At 37.1% G+C, this 23093-nt stretch overlaps 1 pseudogene; it reads left to right on the forward strand.

The window, feature by feature from the left end:
* Positions 1-23093, forward strand: part of LOC107909018 (glutamate synthase [NADH], amyloplastic-like) — a 79558-nt pseudogene that overhangs the window by 41373 nt on the left and 15092 nt on the right.

The following is a 23093-nucleotide window of genomic DNA, read 5'->3' on the forward strand; positions in this document are numbered from 1 at the left end:
ATGTTCTTAAATAGTCATTTTAATAGCTAATCATTATCGACTATTTACATGCTATTCATTATCCATGTCATAAGGACACACACACAAAATGACTAAGTCCCTATACATGTCATAAATTAAAACGTTTCGAATCAAAAAAATACCGAGATGGTCTGTTGATAGTGTGAAATGATCTCCGACGCCCTTATGATCCCCGAATTGGCTTAGCAATACTATAAAGAGAAGAAAAATAAAAGGGGTAAGCATAAAGCTTAGTAAGTTTACATGCAAATAAATAACAACATTTATCGTAAATAATTATACTCATAAATTATCATCAAGTATCATGATCTTTACTTTCTTCTTTACTTACTCTCTTACTTGTTTAAATACTTGCTTACTTAAATAACTCATGATGCTAACTTACTCTTGTCTTGCTGAAATTATTTTTTCTCAACTGGTAACTGAGATATTCTTAACCCTTAAAACTCCCTTGAATCTATTTATTCTGCTTTTACCTGAACTTTCATGTAACATAGTCCATTTACTAGCCCGTTGAACCATTTGGAATACTAAGGATACTCGGGACTCCTGTCTGATAATAACATGCCAAAGACATGTCCCAGACATGGTCTTACATGGGATGTTTCCTGTACTGCAAATGTCATATCCTAGATATGGTCTTACATGAGAGTTCTCGTATAGGTGCCCATGCCATGTCCCGAACATGGTCTTACGGGGGACCTCTCATCTCGGTACCAACGCCATGTCCCAAACATGGTCTTACGTGGGACCTCTCATAACCTCAATAATGCCAATGTCATTTCCCAGACATGGTCTTACATGGAGTCTCATCCCCCTAATGTCATGACATTTGTATCCGATACATTCCTAATATTTCAACGGGACTTTTAACACTGATTCTCTGTCATCTCATACTTGAGTCAACATTAAATAATTTTATGAAATAAGTACATAATTGCTAGAAAAATAACAACACTAACAATAATTATTGAAATATTTCATTTATTTATCGTAAACTTACCTCGGTATAAAATACGATCAAATCTAGCAACTTAGTCCTCAACCCTTTTCTTTCCCCGGTCTAACTCCGTATTTCGATCCTTTTGATCTATAATAGAAAATTTAGCTTATTTAATACTCACATTCATCAAAATAGTCCTTGACTCGAACTTTGGCAAAATTACAATATTGCCTCTAAAGTTTTACATATTTACACTTTTGCCCGAAAGCTTAGAAATTAAACTTCATCCCTTATTCTTATATTTTATGATATGCTGAACATCTTTCCCTTCTATGGCAACATCAAATTCCCACTCTAACATTTACTTATGAACTTTAGGTATTTTTACCAATTATGTCATTTTTCTCGTTTTCACTTAAAATCGCCAAGCAAATATTGTTTAACATAATTTCAAATTTCATATTCAACCATAAAACATCAAAATAAACACATTTCACCTATGGGTATTTTTCCAAATATGAACCCTAACATGAATTAATAGTAGAATAAGCTAAACCGAGCTACAAGGACTCTAAAAACGTAAAAGAATATTAAATACGAGGCTTGGATGCACTACTATGACCTTGAGAAAGCAAAGAAACCCTAGCTATGGAGTCCCTTGAAGTTTCGGCCCTTATGGAAGAAGATGAGCACATTTTGCCATATTTTTCTCTTTTTAATTCTTTTTATTACCAAATGGCTAAAATGCCCTTCATTAAAACTTTAGTTATTTTTATCTATGCATGCCAATTTTTGTCCATGAAAATCTAATGGTCTAATTACCATTTAAGGACCTCTACTTCAATTATGCACTTCTATTAAATCCTTTATCAACTAAAGCTCATATTTACCCACTTTTGCAATTAAACCCTAATATGCAATTCAGACATGCAATCGCTAAAATTTCTTATCGGTATTCTAACACATGCATCCAATCAATCGGTAAATCATAAAAATTAATCACAATAAAATTTTCTATTTAGGATTCGTAGTTTTGCAACCACTGTTCCGTTTAGGCCCTATTTCGGGATGTTACAATTTTCAATAACTCCCACTTGAAGAGATGGTTGTGATAAAGAAAATTAGGGTTCATCTTCACAAAATGTTACATCCATGGTTACATAATACTTTCTAGATAGCGGATGATAACATTTGTAACCCTTCTATGTGGGAGAGTATCCAATGAAAACACATTTGACTGCACAAGGATTTAGTTTGCTCTCATGTCGAAGATGGACAAAAAAAACGTGACCAAATACCATTGCTGAAACCCGGTAATCTATCTTATCTTGTAAGATTTCAATGAGACTTTCAAAATCAAGGACTCGAAGAGGCATCCGATTAATGAGATAAGTAGCAAGAAAAATTGCATCCCCCAGTAAGTCTTTGGGAGGTTCATAGTGAACATAAGCAGCCCAAAATTGACCCTAGTCGAGAAGTGGTTTCGGGACCGCTAAACCGAGTCATAAAAATAATTAGCTGTCATATTTGATGCTTATTGTATGTATATATGCATGTGTGAAAATTTCATATTTGAATTTTGTTTAATTGTAGGTGAATTTTAGTAAATGGGACTTATGTGAAAAAATTTAGAAATGTGCTAGGCAAATGTAAAGTGGCTTATTAATGCATGTTATAGAAATGGTGGGTTTGCATGTCAAATTGCCCAATATTTGAGCTAGTGGCCGGCCATGCTATGAGTGGAAACATGTCACAAACATGTTATGTTAGTGATGTATGTTAGGAACAATAAAATAAGGAGTATGGGTAATAAAGAAATGGAAAAAGGAAAGAATGTGTGTGATTGTTCTTCCCCTCCCCATTGCCGTGAATGTAAGAAAGAAAACAAAAAAAAAAGTGTCCATCTTTCTTTATTTCTCTTGGCCGAATGTTCTAAGGAAGAAAGAAAAACAAGTTGTGTTCTTTGGTTCTTTTGGCCGAATTGAAAGGAAGAAGAAGGGAGTGAAGCAATCGGTCATCTTAGGTCACTATTAAGGTAAGGAAGTTTGTACTAGCTTTTGAAATTTTAGTTGATATTGAGTGAGTTATCAAGTGATTTTTGTAAACCATGTTAAAATTTTGATTTTGGGGGTGAGTATGGTTCTCAGCTATAAAAGATTAATAAGGGTGATGATTGTGTTTCATGCTAAACTTAGATTAATAATGGTAGTTGCTTACATCTTGATATCTATGAGTTCCTTTCTTGGTTCTACCATAGACCCACGAAGTATATGTTTAGTTGGTGTTGTTGGAGGTTTATGATAGAAGCTAATGAGTGAGAGTTTGATAGGTACTATGAGGTTAAACTTCATGAGATTGTAAGCTTGTAAGTTGGATGATGAAATTCATGCTTTGTGAAGGTAAATGGTGTAGAAGGAGCATTCGGCCATGAAAACAAAAAAAAAGGGAAATTTATGATGAATTAAGTTGGAAGCTATCATAATGTACTTGTGCATTCGGGTATGGGATGAAAAAAAAAACTATGAGATGGCTATAATCAGCCTTGTGATTCGGCTCTTGCATATATATATATATTTGCACATGGTGTATTGGTATGATACATATATATATCATCCCAAGGTATATGTTTATATATGGTGGTGGTTTAGTTATGGAGTAAATGATGGATGCATATTGAGTTATAATATGTAATGCATTAGTTAGTAAAATGTATGTCATTTATATGTGGTACTAAGTATATAATTGGCCTCAACGTAGACATGCATATTCGGCCACATGAGATGGATTGGCGTTGCATGTATTCGGTTAGAGGCAAGCATATTGATGCTTTTATCTTGGCTTAGACAATCGGCTAAAAGGAGTGTGGGATAATATGTTGAGTTGATGCATGATTTCACATGTATGTGACTTTAATGTCTAATGTATAAATATGGGCTAAGTGCCTTGTGTTCCTCTTTTCGATGCTCAAATGATTAAATCAATTTATTTGTCTAATTAAGCTCAAGAGCAAAGGGGATCTAAATCCGATAAAGGGAAGGAAAAAGTGGTCGAATAGCTATCGGAATCATTCGACAATATCCGAGGTAAGTTCTTGAGTAATAGAGCTTAAATTATGATTTGGTTAGATCATGTTTTAAGCAAATCAAAATCATGCTCTTTGTGTGTGGCTATTGAGCCGAAATTGCAAGAATGATAAGTGTCTTGTGTTTGAGTTTTGCTAACGAAAACGAAATACGAATGTGCCATGATTTATTGTTAAATTTGCATGGTTATTTGAATGATGTCCGGGCTAAGTCCCGAAGGCTTTGTGCTAAGTGACCATATCCGGACTAAGATCCGAAGGCATTTGTGCAAGATACTAATTCCGGGCTAAGCCCGAAGGCATTTGTGCGAGTTACTAAATCTGGGTTAAGTCCCGAAGGCATTTGTGCGAGTTACTATAACCGGGCTATGTCCCGAGGGCATTTGAACGAGTAGCTATATCCGGTTAAATTCCGAAGGTACGTGATTTGGGAATAAATGATCTTGCTGTAAAAATTTCAGTTAATACGCTTGAAACATCCCGACATTAAGGTATGTTTCGTATGTGCTTTGAATTAGTTGAGCCCTTACAAATAAGTATTCGCTCAGTTGATAAATGAGCTACCGGCCTTTGGCTAAGTTGATCTTTGTGTATGAATAAAAGGGTTGGTAATGTGAAGTAAGTATGATATTGAAAAATTGTGCATATGAAATTATCCCTTTAGCTACATGAATGCTATACTTTTGTTGTGCTGGAATCCCTTGCTCAAAACTTACTAAGCATAAATTGCTTACTCCGTCTCTTTGATTCTCTGTTTTATAGATTTTGGTTCTCCAGCTATCGGACTCGGGATTTTGAAGTCGAAGTCGCCCACACTATCAAAGCCCCCCCTTTTTGGTACAATTTTTGTTGAACTTCGAATGGCATGTATAGGACTACCCTTTTTGTTGTGGGTCATGGACCCTTTGGATTTGTATAATTTTGGATAGCCATGCGAAAATGGCTTATATATGTTTGAGCATAATGTTAAAATCATTTGGTATGGATATGGTTATTGAGAGGTGTGGATATGCTTAACAAGGATTGGCCATGGGAATGGTTAATCACTATCATAATTTGTGCTATTTATGCTAAAAGGGCTAGTTGAATCATGGAAACTATGAAATAGGTAAAGTCTACCTTAAAGGCAGAAGCTGACAGCAGCAGTGATGTAGATTTAGAAAATCACTAAAAATAGTAGGAATGGAATTAAATAGTGAATAAATTATGTAAACGAACCTTGGTGAATCTATTTTCACATGAAAGTAACGAAACGATCATATGGACAGTATGTTAAGAGATATTCAGGTTCTCGTGAGACAGGGCCAGAACGGTTTCTGGATTCCCTGTTCCGACTTTGGAAATTCATTATAAATTAACCAGAGATAATTAGGAGTCATTCAATATATTTATAGATTCCTCTCTGAGTCTAGTTTCTATAGAAACAAACGGCATCACTATTGAAGCGCTGTGCAGGGAGATATCCAAGTCGTAATGCGCAAAGGTCAGTGTAGTCGATCCCTGTAACATGGAAGACTTTTACTAATAAACTGTACTAATTGGCCGGACCAAAAATTCTAGAAAAAAATATGTAGATGGAAATATGAGTCTAGTTTCAGGGAAAATTTACGAAACTGATTTTTGAGTTGTGAAACTCAAGATATGATTTTTAAGGTGACAGTGACGCAGTTAGCCAACTGCCTGGAAATTTTTAAAATGGATTGTGCAAAGAAGTGATATAAGTCTGCAAACCCCTCGTGTCCGACTCCGGCGACGGACTCGGGTACGGGGTGTTACAATTTTATTAGTATCAGAGCTACGGTTTAGTCGATTCTAGGACTACCGTAATGCATTGGGTCTAGCTATACATGCCATTTTATGTGATTATTTGATAGTGTGGTGATTTCTGACATTTGCAAATGTGTTTATTTATAGTAATGGATCCCGATCCCGACCGAGCGGTAGCTGATGATCTTGAGAGTGTAGCGCCTGCTCCCGCACAAGGGACAGCGCCGGTGGACTCTCAACCTAATGCTAGTAACCCGAATGATGAAGCTAGACAAGCTTTCTATAGCGTGATGAATGATTGGTTCAACCAATACATTCGAACTAATACGGCTGTTCCACAACCTCCCTTCCCGACTAATACAACCCCCGCACCTACAATACCTCCGGTAACTGACCAAATAAGGTCAAATAAGCCCCCAGTTGACAGAATCCGAAAACATGGGGCTACTGAATTTAAAGCTATGGATAGTGACGATGCCGAGCAAGCTGAATTTTGGTTGGACAACACTATCCGGGTACTCGATGAGCTATCTTGTACACCCGATGAATGCCTAAAGTGTACTATCTCCTTGCTACGTGATCCTGCCTACTATTGGTGGAGTACTCTGACTTCTGTTGTGCCCCGAGAGCAAGTAACTTGGGAGTTTTTCCAAACTGAGTTTCGGAAAAAGTATATCAGTCAGAGATTTGTTGATCAAAAACGGAAGGAATTTCTTGAGCTTAAGCAAGGTTCCATGTCGGTTACTGATTACGAGCGAAATTTTGTTAGACTTAGCAAATACGCTCGGGAATGTGTTTCGTCCGAGGCTATCATGTGTAAACGCTTCGAGGATGGGCTGAATGAAGATATAAAAATGTTCGTTGGCATTCTTGAAATACGAGAGTTCGTAGTACTTGTCGAGCGAGCTTGTAAAGCCGAAGAGCTTAGAAAAGAAAAACAAAAAGTTGATGTGGGAACTGGAGAGTTTCGTAAAAGATCCTCGGGAAAGTCTCTTCAACAGGCATCGAAGAAATTTCGAGATGATGTGGGCCGGTCTAGAGGCACTTCGGGCCTTCTTAGACGAGATCGTGATCGACCCCCTGTGGGTACACGAGGCACTTCGGTCGCCAGTGTTGGGAATGAACGTCAAGACAGAACGGAATGTCGATATTGCGGTAAGTGGCATTCGGGGAGTTGTAGATTCCATGACCGCTCCTGTTACAAGTGCGGATCAGTTGACCACTTCATTAAAGATTGCCCGAGGTCGTCTGAACAGAATGTAAATCAGAGTGGGAAACCGGGTCCTACCACTGCTCGAGGTAGACCATCTAGAAATACGGGCGATGCTAGTGGTGGTCAGAGAGGATCTAGAGATGCTACGACCAGATCCGAGGCTCGTGCGCCTGCTAGAGCTTATGCTATACGTGCCCGCGAGGATGCTTCTTCGCCTGATGTTATTACCGGTACTTTTATTCTCTTTGATACTAATGTAATTGCTTTGATTGACCCCAGTTCTACTCATTCTTACATATGTGAAACCTTAGCATCCAGTAAGACTTTACCTATTGAGTCTACTGAGTTCGTAATTCGGGTGTCAAATCCCTTGGGTCGTTACGTGCTTGTCGACAAACTGTGTAAGGAATGTCCCCTAGTAATTCGAGGTTCCTGTTTTCCGGCGGACTTGATGCTTTTGCCATTTGATGAATTTGATGTTATTCTTGGTTTGGATTGGCTGACCGCGCATGATGCAGTTGTGAACTACAAAAGCAAGACTATTGATTTGAGGTGCGCAAATAACGAGATAATCCGAGTTGAGTCTACGGACTTAAAGGGGTTGCCAGCTGTAATATCCTCAATGTTGGCCCAGAAATATGTAAGAAAAGGGTGCGAAGCATACCTTGCGTATGTACTTGATGACAAAGAATTAGAAAAGAAACCCGAATCTGTGCCGGTGGTTTGTGAATACCCGGATGTTTTTCCTGAAGAATTACCGAGTTTACCACCTGTTCGGGAGATAGAGTTTGGTATTGAGCTTGTACCTGGGACTACGCCGATTTCGATAGCTCCGTATCGTATGGCACCAACCGAGTTAAAAGAGTTGAAAGCTCAGTTGCAAGAATTGACGGATAGAGGTTTCGCTCGACCAAGCTTCTCACCTTGTGGTGCACCAGTATTGTTCGTGAAAAAGAAGGACGGAACCATGAGGTTGTGCATTGACTATCGTCAGCTGAATAAAGTGACAATAAAGAACAAATATCCGTTACCGCGTATCGATGATTTGTTCGACCAACTGAAGGGAGCCTCAGTGTTCTCAAAAATAGATTTGAGATCGGGCTATTATCAGTTGCGAATTCGAGATTCGGACATACCCAAAACTGCCTTCAGAATGAGATATGGTCACTACGAGTTCTTAGTGATGCCGTTTGGGCTCACTAATGCCCCTGCGGTATTTATGGATTTGATGAATCGGATCCTCAGACCATATTTGGATCGGTTCGTAGTTGTGTTCATTGATGACATCTTGGTCTATTCAAGAGATGAGACCGAACATGCTGAGCACCTGAGACTAGTGTTGCAAATTTTGCGGGATAAGCAGTTATATGCTAAGTTCAGTAAGTGTGAGTTCTGGTTAAGAGAGGTTAGCTTCTTGGGTCATGTGGTATCCGCATCGGGTATTCGAGTTGACCCGAGCAAAATTTCAGCCATACTTAACTGGAAGCCTCCAAGAAATATTACCGAAGTTTGGAGCTTCCTGGGGCTCGCCGGTTATTACCGACGATTTGTCAAAGGTTTCTCGATGATAGCCACACCAATGACGAAGCTACTTCAAAAGGATGTTAAGTTCGAATGGACGGAGAAATGTCAGAAAAGTTTTGATCAACTAAAAACTTATTTGACTGAAGCTCCAATTTTAGTGCAACCCGAATCAGGCAAAGAGTTTGTCATTTATAGTGACGCATCCCTACTTGGGTTGGGTTGCGTATTGATGCAAGAAGGTCGAGTGGTGGCCTATGCGTCGAGACAATTAAAGCCACATGAGAAAAATTATCCGACCCATGATCTCGAACTAGCTGCCATCGTATTCGCTTTAAAAATATGGCGACATTACTTATTTGGTGAAAAGTGCCATGTATTTTCGGATCACAAAAGTCTCAAATATTTGATGACTCAAAGAGACTTAAATCTGCGACAAAGACGTTGGCTTGAGTTGTTGAAAGATTACGAGCTTGTCATTGATTACCACCCGGGAAAGGCTAATGTGGTTGCGAACGCCTTAAGCCGGAAATCACTGTTTGCTTTACGAGCGATGAATGTGCACTTGTCTGTTCTACCCGACAATGTGTTAGTAGCTGAATTAAAGGCCAAACCATTATTGATTCGTCAAATTCGTGAAGCTCAGAAAGTCGACGATGAATTGGTTGCAAAACGGGCTGAATGTGTTCCGAATAGGGAATCCGAATTTCAAATTGATGATGACGATTGTTTGAGGTTCAGAAGTCGGTTGTGTGTTCCAAGAAACTCAGAACTCATTTCGATGATTCTGAACGAAGCCCATTGTAGCCGAATGTCAATTCACCCGGGGAGTACGAAAATGTACAACGATTTGAAACGTCGGTTTTGGTGGCATAGTATGAAACGAGACATCTCCGACTTTGTTTCGAGATGTTTAATATGTCAACAAGTGAAAGCAGAACATCAAGTGCCTTCAGGATTACTTCAGCCGATCATGATACCCGAGTGGGAATGGGATCGAGTCACAATGGACTTTCTGTCCGGACTGCCATTGTCAGCAAGTAAGAAAGATGCGATTTGGGTTGTTGTCGATAGACTGACTAAGTCGGCTCACTTTATCCCCGTGCGTACGGATTTTTCATTGGATAAACTAGCTGAATTGTACGTTTCTCAGATTGTGAGATTACACGGGGTACCTATTTCTATCGTGTCGGATAGAGATCCGAGATTCACCTCACGATTTTGGAAGAAATTGCAAGAAGCTTTGGGTACCAAGCTGCATTTTAGCACTGCTTTTCACCCCCAAACCGATGGTCAATCTGAGCGGATAATTCAGATACTTGAGGATATGTTGAGATGTTGCATCCTCGAGTTCAGTAGTTCACGGGAACGGTATTTACCTTTGATTGAATTCGCTTATAACAATAGTTTTCAATCAAGTATTAAGATGGCACCTTACGAGGCTTTGTACGGTCGTAAATGCCGTACACCATTGTTTTGGACCGAGCTCGGTGAAAGTAAAATTTTCGGAGTTGATTTGATTAAAGATGCCGAATAGAAAGTAAAGGTAATCCGTGAAAGTCTGAAGGCAGCCACAGATCGTCAAAAATCGTATGCGGATTTGAAACGAAAAGACATTGAAAATCAGGTGGGAGATAAAGTGTTTCTTAAAGTTTCGCCTTGGAAAAAGGTACTCAAATTTGGCCGTAAGGGCAAGTTGAGCCCGAGATTCATTGGGCCGTACGAAATCTCCGAACGAGTTGGTCCGGTTGCGTATAGATTGATTTTGCCCCCTGAACTTGAAAAGATTCACGATGTCTTTCATGTTTCGATGCTTCGACGCTATAAATCCGATCCGTCACATGTGATTAATCCCTCAGAAGTTGAAATTCAATCTGACTTGAGTTATGAAGAAGAAGCGATTCGTATCCTAGCTCGTGAAGTGAAAGAGTTGCGAAACAAAAGGGTTCCGTTAGTTAAGGTGTTATGGCTCAAACACGGGATCGAGGAAGCTACTTGGGAAATCGAGAGCTCGATGAAAGAACGATACCCAAACCTATTTATCGGTAAGATTTTCGGGGACGAAAATTTCTTAAGTGGGGGAGAGTTGTGACAGCCCAAAATTGACCCTAGTCGGGAAGTGGTTTCGGGACCGCTAAACCGAGTCATAAAAATAATTAGCTGTCATATTTGATTCTTATTGTATGTATATATGCATGTGTGAAAATTTCATATTTGAATTTTGTTTAATTGTAGGTGAATTTTAGGAAATGGGACTTATGTGAAAAAATTTAGAAATGTGCTAGGCAAATGTAAAGTGGCTTATTAATGCATGTTATAGAAATGGTGGGTTTGCATGTCAAATTGCCCAATATTTGAGCTAGTGGCCGGCCATGCTATGAGTGGAAACATGTCACAAACATGTTATGTTAGTGATGTATGTTAGGAACAATAAAATAAGGAGTATGGGTAATAAAGAAATGGAAAAAGGAAAGAATGTGTGTGATTGTTCTTCCCCTCCCCATTGCTGTGAATGTAAGAAAGAAAACAAAAAAAAAGTGTCCATCTTTCTTCATTTCTCTTGGCCGAATGTTCTAAGGAAGAAAGAAAAAACAAGTTGTGTTCTTTGGTTCTTCTTGGCCGAATTGAAAGGAAGAAGAAGGGAGTGAAGCAATCGGTCATCTTAGGTCACTATTAAGGTAAGGAAGTTTGTACTAGCTTTTGAAATTTTAGTTGATATTGAGTGAGTTATCAAGTGATTTTTGTAAACCATGTTAAAATTTTGATTTTGGGGGTGAGTATGGTTTTCGGCTATAAAAGATTAATAAGGGTGATGATTGTGTTTCATGCTAAACTTAGATTAATAATGTTAGTTGCTTACATCTTGATATCTATGAGTTCCTTTCTTGGTTCTACCATAGACCCACGAAGTATATGTTTAGTTGGTATTGTTGGAGGTTTATGATAGAAGCTAATGAGTGAGAGTTTGATAGGTACTATGAGGTTAAACTTCATGAGATTGTAAGCTTGTAAGTTGGATGATGAAATTCATGCTTTGTGAAGGTAAATGGTGTAGAAGGAGCATTCGGCCATGAAAACAAAAAAAAAAGGGAAATTTATGATGAATTAAGTTGGAAGCTATTATAATGTACTTGTGCATTCAGGTATGGGATGAAAAAAAAAATATGAGATGGCTATAATCAGCCTTGTGATTCGGCTCTTGCATATATATATATATATATTTGCACATGGTGTATTGGTATGATACATATATATATCATCCCAAGGTATATGTTTATATATGGTGGTGGTTTAGTTATGGAGTAAATGATGGATGCATATTGAGTTATAATATGTAATGCATTAGTTAGTAAAATGTATGTCATTTATATGTGGTACTAAGTATATAATTGGCCTCAACGTAGACATGCATATTCGGCCACATGAGATGGATTGGCGTTGCATGTATTCGGTTAGAGGCAAGCATATTGATGCTTTTATCTTGGCTTAGACAATCGGCTAAAAGGAGTGTGGGATAATATGTTGAGTTGATGCATGATTTCACATGTATGTGACTTTAATGTCTAATGTATAAGTATGGGCTAAGTTCCTCTTTTCGATGCTCAAATGATTAAATCAATTTATTTGTCTAATTAAGCTCAAGAGCAAAGGGGATCTAAATCCGATAAAGGGAAGGAAAAAGTGGTCGAATAGCTATCGGAATCATTTGACAATATCCGAGGTAAGTTCTTGAGTAATAGAGCTTAAATTATGATTTGGTTAGATCATGTTTTAAGCAAATCAAAATCATGCTCTTTGTGTGTGGCTATTGAGCCGAAATTGCAAGAATGATAAGTGTCTTGTGTTTGAGTTTTGCTAACGAAAACGAAATACGAATGTGCCATGATTTATTGTTAAATGTGCATGGTTATTTGAATGATGTCCGGGCTAAGTCCCGAAGGCTTTGTGCTAAGTGACCATATCCGGACTAAGATCCGAAGGCATTTGTGCGAGATACTAATTCCGGGCTAAGCCCGAAGGCATTTGTGCGAGTTACTAAATCCGGGTTAAGTCCCGAAGGCATTTGTGCGAGTTACTATAACCAGGCTATGTCCCGAAGGCATTTGAACGAGTAGCTATATCCGGTTAAATTCCGAAGGTACGTGATTTGGGAATAAATGATCTTGCTGTAAAAATTTCAGTTAATACGCTTGAAACATCCCAACATTAAGGTATGTTTCGTATGTGCTTTGAATTAGTTGAGCCCTTACAAATAAGTATTCGCTCAGTTGATAAATGAGCTACCGGCCTTTGGCTAAGTTGATCTTTGTGTATGAATAAAAGGGTTGCTAATGTGAAGTAAGTATGATATTGAAAAATTGTGCATATGAAATTATCCGTTTAGCTACATGAATGCTATACTTTTGTTGTGCTGGAATCCCTTGCTCAAAACTTACTAAGCATAAATTGCTTACTCCGTCTCTTTGATTCTCTGTTTTATAGATTTTGGTTCTCCAGCTATCGGACTCGGGATTTTGAAGTCGAAGTCGCCCACACTATCAAAGCCCCCCCTTTTTGGTACAATTTTGGTTGAACTTCGAAATGGCATGTATAGGACTACCCTTTTTGTTGTGGGTCATGGACCCTTTGGATTTGTATAATTTTGGATAGCCATGCGAAAATGGCTTATATATGTTTGAGCATAATGTTAAAATCATTTGGTATGGATATGGTTATTGAGAGGTGTGAATATGCTTAACAAGGATTGGCCATGGGAATGGTTAATCACTATCATAATTTGTGCTATTTATGCTAAAAGGGCTAGTTGAATCATAGAAACTATGAAATAGGTAAAGTCTACCTTAAAGGCAGAAGCTGACAGCAGCAGTGATGTAGATTTAGAAAATCACTAAAATAGTAGGAATGGAATTAAATAGTGAATAAATTATGTAAACGAACCTTGATGAATCTATTTTCACAGGAAAGTAACGAAATGATCATATGGACAGTATGTTAAGAGATATTCAGGTTCTCGTGAGACAGGGCCAGAACGGTTTCTGGATTCCCTGTTCCGACTTTGGAAATTCATTATAAATTAACCAGAGATAATTAGGAGTCATGGGATATATATGTATAGTCTCTGAGTCTAGTTTCTATAGAAACAAACGGCATCAGTATTGAAGCTCTGTGCAGGGAGATATCCAAGTCGTAATGCGCAAAGGTCAGTATAGTCGATCCCTGTAACATGGGAGACTTTGACTAATAAACTGTACTAATTGGCCCGACCAAAAATTCTAGAAAAAAATATGTAGATGGAAATATGAGTCTAGTTTCAGGGAAAATTTACGAAACTGATTTTTGAGTTGTGAAACTCAAGATATGATTTTTAAGGTGACAGTGACGCAGTTAGCCAACTGCCTGGAAATTTTTAAAATGGATTGTGCAAAGAAGTGATATAAGTCTGCAAACCCCTCGTGTCCGACTCCGGCGACGGACTCGGGTACGGGGTGTTACAAGCAACCTTCAAAAGATGTCATTTTTTTCTTTTCAGAAACACCAATCTGAGCACTTGTACCAACATAACTAGTCTAATGTAGAATCCATATGATTCTAAATAATCATTAAAGTTGTACTCTGATCCATTATCTATTCGTAAAATCTTAACCTTAGAATCAAACTAAGTAGTAATCAGTTTATGAAAAGAATGGAAACATGAATAAACATCACTTTTGGACTTTAATAAAAAAACTCATATCGTCCAAGTGTAACAGTCAATAAATGTAACAAACCAAATATTACCAGATAAAGAAATAAGGCGAGTAGTGCCCCAAACATAAGAATGAATAATCTTAAAAGGAATAGTACTTCTATTATTACGTAAAGGATAATTGTTTCTTGTATGCTTAGCAAACTCACATGCATCTCAAACTAAAGAATCCAACTAAGTTCTTGAAAGCAAAGTAGGAAATATCTTGGCAAGAACAGTAAATGATGGAGGTCCTAACCGCCTATGCCACTGAATTATCTCCTAGTTGACATCTTTATTCTATCCAAATAAGACTTGAGACATACTAGATGTGTAACACCCCTTACCCGAGACCGTTGCCAGAGTCGAGCACGAGCCGTTGTCTGACTTAACATACTAGCTCGGAGCATAAAAATTTGCTTTTAAAATTAATTCGCTCACGTTCAATAAATATGTCCCTAAAAAGGACCCTTAAGACCCTAAAACTTGCAACGAAAACAGTTCAGGTCCAAACCGGTAACATTAAAAATTTTCCAAATACTTAAACAAATCAAAATAATTTATTTCACTATTCATAATAAAATTGTTCACCTGCGTAATAGTCACTAATTTAATTATAACTCGAGTTACAGAACTAAAATTTTAGATCTGTAAATTTCTCCTGAAACTAGACTCATATATCTTCTTACCATAAAATTTTTAGAATTTTTTGTTTAGCCAATTAGTACAGTTTATTCGTTAAAGTCTCCCCTGTTTCACTACTCGACAGTTCTGACCCCTCTTCATTAAAAATCAATTATCTCATTGTACAGAATTTGGATAATGTTATCGTTTGTTTCTATTGAAACTAGACTCACTAAGAAATCTTGAAATATAAATTATAAATAATAATTATTTATGTAAAATTTTTAATTATTTTCTAAATTTATAACAAGGGACTTCAAAAACCATTCTGACCCTCTCTTACTAAAATTTGAATATCTCATAATATAAAATTTCTTTGCATACACCGTTTCTTTCATGTGAAAATAAACTCGATAAGCTTTAATTAAATATCTTATTCACTCTCTAATTCCATTTCTACTATCCTTAGTGATTTTTCAAAATCACGTTAATGCTGCTGTCCAAAAACTGTTCCATTGCAAATTTTTACTCTTTTATAATTTCTTTGTATTAACTATCATTTAGGCGTATATGACACTAAAACATGTTCTTAAATAGCCATTTAAATAGCTAATTATTATCAAATATTTACACGATATTCATTATCCATATCATAAGGACACACAGACAAAATGACTAAGTCCCTATACATGCCATAACTTAAAAGGTTTCAAACCACAAAATACTGAGTTGATCTGTTGATAGTGTGAAACGATCTCTGACGTTTTTATAATCCCTGAATTTGCTTGGCGATACTATAGAAAAAAGAAGGAAAATAACGGGAAAAAGCGTAAAGCTTAGTAAGTTTACAAGAAAATAAAGAACAACATTTATCATAAATAATTATACTCATAAATCATCATCAAGTATCATGGTCTTTGCTTCTTCTTTACTTACTCTCTTACTTGTTTACTTACTTGCTTACTTAAATAACTCATGATTATAACTTACTCCTCCCTTGCTGAAATTTCTTTCTCAACTGATAACTAAAATATTCTGAACCCTTATAACTCACCTGAATATATTTATTATGCTTTTACCTGAACTTTCACGTAACATAGTCCATTTACTAGCTCGTTGAACCATATGAAATACTAAGGATACTCGGGATTCCTGTTTGATAATAACATGCCAAAGCCATGTCCCAGACATGATCTTACATGAGATGTTTCCTGTACTACCAATGTCATATCCTAGATATGGTCTTACATGGGAGTTCTCATATCGGTGCCCATGTCATGTCCCAGACATGGTCTTACGGGGGACATCTCATCTCGGTGCCAACGCCATGTCTCAGGCATGGTCTTACGTAGGACCTCTCATAACCTCAATAATGCTAATGCCATGTTCTAAACATGGTCTTACATGGGGTCTCATTCCCTAATGTCATGACATTTGAATCTGACACATTCCTAAGGTTTCAATGGGACTTTTTATCATTGATTCTCTATCATCTCATACTTGAGTCAACATTAAATAATTTCATGAAATAAATACATAATTTCTGGAAAATAACAACATTAATATTAATTATTGAAATATCACATTTATTTACCATAAACTTACCTCGGTACAAAATACGATCCAATCTAGCAACTTAGTCTTCAACCTTTTTCTTTCCCCGATCTAACTCTGGATTTCGTTCTTCTTGATCTATAATAGAAAATTTAGCTTATTTAATACTCACATTCATCAAAACAGTCCTTGACTCGAACTTTGAAAAATTATGATTTTGCCCCTAAACTTTTTCATATTTACACTTTTGCCCCAAAGCTCAGAAATTAAACTTCATCCCTTATTATTTTGTTTTATGACATGCTGAACATCTTTCCCTTCTATGGCAACATCAAATTCCGACTCTAACATTTACTTATCAACATTAGTTATTTTTACCAATTATATCGTTTACTCGTTTTCACTTAAAATCGCCCAGAAAAAGTTGTTTAACATAATTTCAAGCTTCATACTCTACCATAAAACATCAAAATAAACACATTTCACCTATGGGTTTTTCCAAATATGAACCCTAACATAAATTAATGGTAGAATAAGCTAAATCAAGCTACGAGGACTTCAAAAACATTAAAAAAACATTAAAAACAGGGCTTGGATGCACTTACTATAAGCTTGAGAAAGTGAAGAAACCCTAGCTATGGAGTCTCTTGAAATTTGGCCCTTATGGAGAAGATGAGCACATTTTTCCATCTTTTTCCCTTTTTAATTCTTTTTATTATCAAATGACTAGAATGCCCTTCATTAAAACTTTAGTTATTTTTATCTTTGCATGCCTATTTTTGTCCATGAAAATCTAATGGTCTAATTACCATTTAAGGACCTCTACTTCATTTATGCACTTCAATTAAATCCTTTATCATCTAAAACTCATATTTACCCACTTTTGCAATTAGACCCTAATATGCAATTCAGACATGCAATCGCTGAAATTTCTTATCGGTACTCTAACACATGCATCCAATCAATCGGTAATCATAAAAATTAATCACAATAAACTTTTCTATCTCAGATCTGTGGTTTCATAACCCCTGTTCCGTTAAGGCCCTATTTTGGGATATTACAGGACGATCGATCCAGAAGATATAAGCCATCACACAATCTACCACTGTCAATTGTCTTCCTTCTTTGGAGGTCCTGAAAGACACAATGATCGAGAAATAATTCAAGTTTACAATTTAAAACTTTAGTGATAGTACTAATAGATAAAAAGTTAACCAGAAATTTAGGGACATGGAGGACAAAAGATAAAGTGATATTGGGAATACAACAACAAAACATGTTCCAGAAATAAAGGTAAGGGAGCTATCGACTATTCGCACACTATCTTTAGATGTACAAGTTGTATAGTTAAATAAGTTTTTGTTTGACCCTATCATATGTTTAGTCACACCATAATCAATAATCCAAGATTCAGAAGTAGATGAAACATTTAAAACAATATCTGATTTCATATGATTAGACTTAGCACTTGAGATAGAGTCCAATTGAGATAAGAGACGTCAGAGATGTTGAATCTCGTCTGAGGTAAAACTCTCAACAGAATTAGACTTTTCCTCTATTGTCACAGAGTCTGACAAAATTGCGTAAGACCAAGAATTACCCCATCGCTTTCCACTATGACCTTAAGCAGGGCAACCATGTAACTTTCAGCACAAATATTTAGTGTGTTGAGGCTTACCACAGTAGTCACACGTTAAGTGATCATTGTTAGACTTACCACCCGATGGACCTTCTTGGTTAGCAATGAGACCAGCTTTCTCAATAGGTGGATTATAGAGCATAACAGCACGTCAACTCTCCTTCTATTGTACATAAGAGTATGCCTCATAGAGAAAAGGGAACAAAGTTTTGCCAAGAACTTGAACCCAAATATGATTAACTCAGTATTCAACCCAGCCAAGAAATCAAAAACTCGCTCCTTCTCCATCATCTTCTGAAATTTCCTGGCATCATTGGTACAAGTTGCCTAAAAATCTTGATAATAATCAAGTTCTTGCCACAAGCTACTTAATTCAGCAAAATATTGAGAAATCGTTAGCTCCCCCAATTTTGTACCATGAACTTTATTATGAATCTCAAAAATTTACTCATCATTTCCAATATGATAGTAGGTGGTAACAGTAGCATTCCAAATTTTTTCCACAATATTAAGTAGCAAATAAATTTTGGAAATATGGGGTTGCATAGAGTTGATAAGTCATGTAATAACAAGAGAGTTCGCTGAATCTCACTGACTAAAAGTTGAATGTGAGTTCAGGTTTCAACATGGTACTTCTGATGTATCCCTACAATCCACGAGCCTTGATAAACAACAAACAAGACCTTGACCAAGCAAGGTAATTACGTCCATCAAGCTTCACAGGACTAATTTGCAATAAGAGATTATCAGTTGTATTAGAAGTTGTGTGACCCAAATTCCTGTTAAACATAAAATACAAGTGGCAATATAGGGGGATCTATGAGGGCGAAAACTCCCGCGGTACGATACAGGCTACACAAGTGGAATCTGTATAGAAGTTTACTTCATTTATTTGGTGTTGAATAGAATAAGGTGTTTTAACCTTACTGCATTACTTCTATTTGACTTTGATTAGAATAAGGTTTTAAACCTATAAATAGACGTAATCGTCTCTCCTCTTATATCATTCGAATTCAACATAGTGAATTTTCTTCTCTTCTAGCTGTGGTTTTTTCCCGAAAGGGTTTCCACGTAAAATTATGTGTGTTCTATTTTCTCTTTTATTTGCGATACACTGCCATTATCGTTGTCCTATTTTCACATGTTGAAATCACGAGCTTCTCGTCTTTCGACATAATGCTGAAAAAAACTAATATCCCAAAAAATCTGCTTGGAAAAATTATAACAAAAACCACTCCAAGAAAACACAAAAGAGATCTCAGGCAAAAAACTTAGTCGAAATACGCCACCAATCAGAGGAGAATGACCGAAAGGGAACGGAGAGCACTGCGACAACGTTGAAAAACACGGGGACAGCAGGCGAAGGCCATTCGTGGCGCATGAAATAAAGAGGCAAAACCTTGTGATGACCCATAAGGCCCACGCATAGGTCTTCTGTTCACCGGACTTTGGAGTTTGGTTGATGAGTGGATTCTGACTCCAATGGTAGGGGCGACAGGAGAGAAAATAAAGGCTAGGGTTGAAAGTACCAATTTAATGTTTATAAGGTTTTTGGAACAAAACTTAAAAAAAAATAATTATCCAAAAAAACGGATTAAAAATCTGATACCATGATGAAATTAGAGATAAATACTCTAATATATTGAAAAAAAACACACTAAAATATTATCTATATATACAAATATATATACATGAAGTATTGAATCATGTAAGGAAATAATATCTCTAAGCTATAATTCCAAAAGATTAAGTATTCAATGCTGTCAAATAAATCAAAGAATCTCAATAAACAGGTATATAATGCCATATGATTCCTGGAATGACAATCTCTGTGTCTACGATATGTTCTTGATGGTTCATAACTTGGGTGCTAACTGCATCTTTATTTTGCCAATTTTCTACTGTTAATTAAGTTTTATCTGTGCAAAAGCTTAAAAATATTTTACTGGCTAGTTTGGTGAAACGGTATATAATAGGTTGTTTTCCTTTCTGTTTGCATCTTTTATGATTGAAGGGCTTTGGTTGAAATCCTTTTATTTTATCAGGATGAAGGCACGTGAGGGATTATTAAAGTGAAAGGAGCTTAGGCTATCGAGGAATGAAATGAAAAAGCTTTTTCCCATTGTGGATGCAAGTTCATCTGATTCAGGTAAACTTCTACATCTTTTCTTGTGGGTATCTCTTAAATATATTCTTGCAGCATGCTTGCATTATCCATCTTCCTATTTCAAAGTTTTGGATGCCAAGCAAATGATTCCGAGTGTATTTAAACTGACATCTACTTGATTATTTTTGTTCGTTTCTTTGGCTTGAAGGGGCTTTTGATTGTGTACTTGAGGTTCTGGTTAGAGCTGGTAGAAGTCTCCCAGAAGCCATGATGATGATGATCCTTGAAGCCTGGCAAAATAATAAAAATATGGATCCTCATCGGAAGGCCTTGTACGAGTATTTCTCAGCTCTAATGGAGCCATGGGATGGGCCTGCTCTCATATCATGTAATTGAGATTACTTGTCAAAAGCCTTAATATGATGCTTAACTTTCTTCAACTAATGAAAAACTTATTTGCAGTTACTGATGGTCACTACCTTGGAGCTACATTAGATCACAATGGACTCGTCTTGGTCGATTTTATGTAATGCATAGTGGACGGGTTATAATGGCCAGTGAAGTTGGTATTGTGGATATCCCACCTAAAGATGTGCTCAAAAAAGGAAGACTAAACCCTGGGATGATGCTTTTGGTAGATTTTGAGAAGCATATTGTTGTTGATGATGATGAACTAAAGGAACAATATTCACTTGCTAGGCCTTACGGTAAATGGCTTGAGAGGCAAAAAATTCAACTCAATGACATAGTTGATTCAGTTCAGGAATCAGAAAGGGCCACTCCAGCAATAGCTGGAACTATGCCAGTAAGTGCTTCATTTTCTTATTATAATTATTTCTTGCATCTTAACCAAGTAGAGTTCTCTTTTTGATCAAATGTCATTGATGTGTGAATCTCTGTAACTTGTGGAGGCTTCCAATAATGATGACAACCTGGAAAACATGGGAATTCATGGTTTATTAGCTCCATTGAAGGCTTTTGGGTATGTAAATGTCATCTGACTTACTTGGACTCGAGTGTAAGTGTCATTCACGAATGTGTCTGGCACAATATGGTCAGATTTTTTAAAGGTTTTCCAGTTATTTACATGATTCTTGGAGGTTATATCTCCATATCCATGTGTGAAACATGAGTGTTGGACACAGGTACTTAAATAATAATAATAATAATAAAGAACTGGAGTAACATAGAATGCCTGTCCTGCTCTGCTACTAACTCTATATCTATCACAATGCCATTATAGAACAATCTGTAATATTCGTCTCTGGTCTTCATGCACATGCATAGATACATTGCTGAGGCTTTGGAGATGCTGCTTCTTCCTATGGCTAAAGATGGTATAGAGGCCCTTGGTTTAATGGGAAATGATACTCCTCTGGTTGTTATGTCCAACAGAGAGAAGTTAACATTTGAATATTTCAAGCAAATGTTTGCTCAAGTAACGAATCCTCCTATTGACCCTATTCGAGAGAAAATAGTGACATCTATGGAATGCATGATTGGTCCAGAAGGAGATCTAACGGAAACAACGGAAGAGCAATGTCATCGTCTTTTACTGAAGGGGCCTCTTTTATCAATTGAAGAGATAGAAGCAATTAAAAAGATGAATTACAGAGGTTGGCGCAGTAAAGTTCTTGACATAACTTATTCAAAGTACCATGGGAGGAAGGGATTAGAGGAAACCCTGAACAGGATTTGTGCCGAAGCACAAGATGCAATTAAGGATGGCTATTCTTTATTGGTGCTTTCTGACAGAGGTACTACATCTTTCCCAATAGTAAATGATAAAACTAGAGTTTATGTGGCACGGGACTCCCCTTCCATTTTTTCCCTTCCCATATATTATGTTTCACGTATCATACTTAAAATGTACTAATTCCCCCACCCCCACCCCCAAAACCCCACTTTGAATGTGTAGCCTTCTCACTGAAGCGTGTTGCTGTGAGCTCCCTCATGGCAGTTGGTGCTGTTCATCACCATCTTGTTAAAAAACTTGAGTGTACATGAGTGGGACTAATAGTTGAATCTGTAGAACCACGTGAAGTGCACCATTTCTTCACACTGGTTGGATTTGGTGCAGATGCCATATTCCCATATTTGGCCATAGAAGCCATTTGGAGATTGCAGGTAGATGGGAAGATTCCTCCAAAATCAAGTGGTGAGTTCTACTAAAAGAATGAGCTGGTCAAGAAGTATTTCAAGTCAAGCAACTATGGAATGATGAAAGTTCTTTCCAAAATGGGGATATCTACTTTGGCCTCCTATAAGGGTGCTCAGATCTTTGAAGCACTGGGCCTTTCTTCAGAAGTGATTGAGAAGTGCTTTGCAGGTGCTCCAAGCAGAGTTAAAGGGGCAACATTTGAGATGCTGGCTCGTGATGCGCTTCACTTGTATGAGTTAGCATTTTCATCTCGGGCTTTCACTCTAGGAAGTGCTGAAGCTGTAGCGCTTCCCAATCCTGGAGATTATCATTGGAGGAAAGGTGGTGAAGTTCACCTGAATGATCCTCTTGCTATAGCAAATCTGCAAGCTACCATGAGTAATAGTGTTGCTGCCTATAAGGAATATGCCAAACATATTCATGAATTGAACAAAATCTGCAATCTACGCGGGATGTTGAAGTTCAAAGAGGTAGAGGTGAAAGTTCCATTGGATGAGGTGGAACCTGCCAGTGAAATTGTGAAACAATTTTCTACCGGGGCCATGAGTTATGGATCAATATCATTGGAAGCACACACAACCCTAACAATTGCTATGAATGCAATTGGGGGCAAATCAAATACAAGTATTGTTAGAAAAGTGGTTCACATAGAATGTGCACATTCTAGATCCCTATGTCCAACTTTTATTCTAAAAATGGTTACGAACCTATTTTGCGGAAATTTTGTTGTTTTAAG

The sequence above is a fragment of the Gossypium hirsutum genome, chromosome D08 (genome assembly GCF_007990345.1).
Source record: "Gossypium hirsutum isolate 1008001.06 chromosome D08, Gossypium_hirsutum_v2.1, whole genome shotgun sequence".
Lineage (NCBI taxonomy): Eukaryota > Viridiplantae > Streptophyta > Magnoliopsida > Malvales > Malvaceae > Gossypium > Gossypium hirsutum.